The 5,000-nt window shown below is 34.8% G+C and overlaps 1 protein-coding gene and 1 long non-coding RNA gene across 2 annotated transcripts in view; one reads left to right on the forward strand and one right to left on the reverse strand.

The window, feature by feature from the left end:
• LOC132100270 (uncharacterized) overlaps positions 1 to 4,306 on the forward strand; it is a 5,178-nt gene extending 872 nt beyond the window's left edge. Inside the window, exons 2-3 of the long non-coding RNA XR_009423102.1 lie at positions 1,388 to 2,671; positions 3,628 to 4,306. This is a non-coding gene — a long non-coding RNA (uncharacterized LOC132100270). The remainder of the gene's footprint in view (positions 1 to 1,387; positions 2,672 to 3,627) is intronic.
• The window catches only part of LOC132100254 (protein NDRG2), a 28,643-nt gene that overhangs the window by 7,569 nt on the left and 16,074 nt on the right, over positions 1 to 5,000 (reverse strand). The gene's annotated exons all lie outside the window — the stretch shown is intronic.

Consider the following 5,000-nt stretch of genomic DNA (forward strand, 5'->3'; position numbering starts at 1 on the left):
TAAATGCTTAGTGATGTCATCCCTGATAGCACACGCACATCTCGGAGACGTCTATTTGACGTCCGCATTACATCTGCAAGACGTATTTTGTGTTTGCTCATCTGTAATACGTCCTAATACATTTCCTATCAGATGTCAAATAGATGTTTAGAAGATGTCTATAAGATGTTTATGATTTAGAAGGATTCTAAAACTGACATCTTAGAGACATCTATCTGGTGTTTGTACACAGCAGATGAAGCCATCTTTAACAAACATCTTGCAGACATACATGTACTATCTTGCGTGAACCAAATATATATATATATATATATTACCAGTTAATTGAACCGAACTGTCAGAAAGAACTGGTTTACCAGAATTAGCATCATCACTGTAATGTTGTCCATGTTTTTTTACTTGGTAATCACGTATTTTTCTAAGGAAGCCCCTTTCCGCCATTGAATACAAAATAAAACAAGTTAATTGTGACTTTTTATCTCAATATTCTGATGTTTTTATTTTTTATTTCGAGTTCATATCTTGGAATTCCGACTTTATAACACAAAATTGTGAGTAATTAAGTAAAAATTGCGATTTATAAAGTCAGAATTGCAAGATATAAACTCGCAGTTCTGTCTTTTTTTGACTAGTCTCACAATTCTGACTTTATAACTCACACGTCTAAGAAATAAAGTCACAATTGCAAGATATAGTCGCAATTCAGATTTTCTTTCCTCATAATTGCGAGTTTATTTCTTGCAGTGTCAAGTTTATATCTCCCAATCGTGAGTTATAAACTCAGAATTGTGACGTAAAAAGTCCCCATTAGCCTGTTTTTTTTTTATTATTAAGTGGTGAAACCGGCTTCCATATTTTTCAGTCTAACACATGTAAAGTTGAATACTTATTTATTTGTTCATGTAAAATATACCTAGTGTTAAAAAGGAGAAATGGCTAGGTAATGTGATTCTATACACTTGTAGTATGTTGCGGGGACTGGAGGAAACAAGCAGAGGTGAGGATCTACGTGCAGATATTTTAATTAAGTGATGAAATAAACAAAGAACAAGAAACAATGAGAACAGAAACACAAGCAGAGCGGGAACCATACTGTTAACAACTCACAAAGCACAAGAGAAACACGAGGGCTATATATGAAGACTTCAGATGCAAAAACATCCAAGTTTGTCTGAGGTTTTTCTTTTACATGAGCATCTTTATCATGCTCCTATGAAAATAGCATTGGCTGACTGGTTAATAAGGCTTTCAAATGACCTAAACAGTCAATAATTAATAACTGTGACAATGCGGATGACTAGATAGAGTAACTTCCCCAACACATCTCACTTTTGATGTTTGCTCTCTTACTCAATGTCTAACTAAATGTTCTTTCTCTTGTTGTCAGGATGAGATCAGAGGCTCTTCTCTCGCTCCTCTTCATTCTGGCTCTAAGTGACGGAGCGGATCGACAGAACAACGGCCGATATGCTGAGTTCAAGAAAAAACATATTCTCCCATCTGATTTCCAAACAGATAATGAAGCTGCTTGGGAGAAACACCTAATGAACAATGATCTCTGTGGTAGAACTCCAGTACAATCCTTCATTAAAGACAGTGAAGAAAATATTAAAGAAATCTGCAATGGCTCTGCTTCTAAAACAAAAGATAACTATTACAAAAGTAAAAATCTCTTCCAAGTGTTCAATATTAAAAGTGAAAACAGTACACCAAAGATGGTAGAATTGGGGTGCAAATTTAGATGTACTACAGCCAAATATCATGTAATTGTTAAATGCGATAAATACCTACCTGTGCACTATCATGACCAACACATTGAAAAGAACAAGAAGCCATACCCTTGCTATTATACAGCATGATTTGGTTTTATCACAGTGGGGCTTGAAATGGTGCATTCATTAAAAATGTTGCTATGCCACATGCATGCTTAAATGATATAATTGTTTCAGATTTATTTGCATTACGCAGTATTATAAAATGAGCTGACCAAATGTATGGCTCGAAAGCAATGTCGCTTTGAATAAAATCTCCCAAATGCATGAACACATCTGTTCTTTTGTGAAATCATTCTGATTATCTTTGAGAAACAAGCTATGCTTTTCATTTCCTCATCACATCCGAAGTCTCGTTCTGTCAGACCCGCACAACTTCTCACATGTGGCTGTTCATAAAAACACATCACTTCAATTTATTAAGGCAGAATCTCAAAGAAGCAAAAATGCCAATACATTTTGCACAATGGAAAGAAGCAAAAACAATTAAGAGTGTGTTTTCACTCTTGCCTCTTTTCAACCTTATCCGCATCAGTCCTTTAATTCACACGAGCTCAAGAACAACACAAGAGTAATTCTGCATTCAGTACAAATGTGGTTAAAATGTAAACAGTTTAGATACTGAAGGGTCTAAATATATATAATATGCATCTGATAAGTTTGACTATAATTTTGTTATAGTACCATATAGTTCAGTATTTTGCTGAGGACCCTTTGCATCAAGATATGAAGCTTCTTTTCAAAGCTTTAGTTTGAGTTAGACCGTGCAGTAAATGCTGACGTCAAACGGTTCACGAGGGAAGAAACCTTGTCAAGACAACTTCACACGCTCTTATTCTTTCACAGCACACAATACTGAAGAGCAAGAGACTCGTCTAAACAGTCGCTCTAATGAACAGGTAAATACACATTATTCTCTAACTTTGATTTATGTTCTGTTGTATTAATGTGCTCAGATATACTCCGATACCGGTTTTATGTATAATGTGAATATGTATGGTCATAAGCATTGTAATTATTGCACGAAATCTGTAAAATATGTTTAGCAGTGAAACACTGGTGAGGTGTTAGCACTAATAAACTATTCAATTAATGACTTTTCTGAACCAAACAGACCAGAATCCAAATTCCTTACCACTTTGAGTTTTGTTGAATATGACTTTTTTTAAACTCGCCGTACCGCTTTAGTATGATGTGTTACAAATCTTAGATCATCTTCTGACTGTGCTGAAACAAATAAATAAAAATCGTTGTGCTAAAGTTAACATGATATTTGCTATTGACCATAGTTAGCGTAGCATAAGCTTACAATAGCAATGTGATGACTAACTGGCAATAATGAATATATATGATATAAACCATAATGAACGGAAAAACATTTTATCACTAGAATATATTATCTGATATGATATTATTTTCTATCATATTATATGATATTGGAAACTGTATTTCTATGAGTATTGAGAATTGTCAAGGTCAATCATAAACCATAATGTCCAATTTCCAACAAAACAGGGTGAGATTCACCGATTTTCACAAATGTTGTGAAAAGATGATTGTAAAATATCAACAAATTTGAATCGCTTCCATAAAGCCCTGAGAATATACCCAGTACATCTTGTCTTTTGTAAATGTGCAACATACTTAAGAAACGTTATAAAGCTATGAATATTGGTCTTTGAGACTAGAATGCATTGAGGAACCAGTCTACGCATGTGAATGATATTGGTGTGTTTGGCCACATAATAACTGCTTTTTTTGGCTTTATTGTATGGTAGAATTTGTTTATGAGTTTGTGTTTGCTCTATTTTGAACTCTTTTAACTAACTGTGAATCTCTAAATGCCTGTTTCCAGGATGAGAGCGGTGGTTTTGCTCTTGCTCTCTTTCACACTCAGTGATGGACTGAATAATGTCAGTTTCAGCAACGATCGACTGGAGATGTTTTCAGACATTTCTTTTAACTGGGCACAACCCTGCCAGAGATCTCGGGATAACAACGCATATGATCATTTTAGACAGAGACACATTCTCTCGCGTCAGTTCAACACCAGACGGCCAAGCGCCTGGGCAGATTATCTCACGGGAACGAATCTTTGCGGCAGAACTACTTTACAATCCTTCCTCCATAAAAACAACATCGATAGCATTAAGAGAATCTGCAACGGACGAGGCGTCAGAGACAGAGGAAACTTGTGCATCAGTAGGAGGACATTCACAGTGTACATTGTTGAAAGCTTTTTGAGAAATGGACGTTGTGAAGTTAATAGACTTCATGATGGTAAATATTACGTGGTTGTTGCTTGTGAGGTCATTGAAAACCGATGTTTGCCTGTGCACTATGAGAGACAACGTGACACTGCTCCGTCCCCAAGAGGTCAGATCTGCAGACCGCAGGCAGAGTTTTAGAAATCTTTAATCATTAATTATATTGTTGCTATGCTACATGCATGTTTAAACTGGATATGATTCCAGACGCTTCTCAGTAAAAGCTTTCTTAGCAGAGAACAATTTGGTTTTATGATCAAATGTGAAGCTTTTGTAGTGTAAGTTGCTTTAATTAAATGTACATAGAGATTTGAAAGCACATAATACATAATATACATATATATATATATATATATATACATGTGTGTGGCAGCACTGAACTGTTCAACATTGATAATAATCAGAAATGTTTCTTGAGCAGCAGATCAGTATATTATTCTGATTTCTGAAGATCATGTGACACTAAAGACTGGAGGAATGATGCTGAAAATACAGCGGCGCATCACAGAAATAAATTACACTTTAACAGAGATTCACACAGTAAACTGTTATTTTAAATTATAATAATATTTAACTTTTTATCAAATAAACCCAGGCTTGGTCAGCGGAAGAGACAGCAGCAAATGCTGAAGTCAATGTTGTAAAAACAGTTTCACACTTGTTTTTGACAGCACAGAATATTGAAGCATTTCTGACAGGAAAGATGCACATTCAAGGATTGCAGTGTAACTCTCAAAAACTAAACAGGCAAATTAACATTATTTTGTGAAAATGTACTTTTTTTCACATTCGTCAAACGTTAATCTGGTAATTTATAAAAATGTATCACATCATCTTTAGGCTTTGCTAATAAATCTATTTAAAATGTTAAAAACCTCAAACCCAAAACATAAAAATATTTTTGTTATACAACATAAAACTTGTTATTGCCTTGAACTTGCAGAAGCAAATTGGAGACAGT

The sequence above is a fragment of the Carassius carassius genome, chromosome 2, assembly GCF_963082965.1.
Source record: "Carassius carassius chromosome 2, fCarCar2.1, whole genome shotgun sequence".
Taxonomy (NCBI): domain Eukaryota; kingdom Metazoa; phylum Chordata; class Actinopteri; order Cypriniformes; family Cyprinidae; genus Carassius; species Carassius carassius.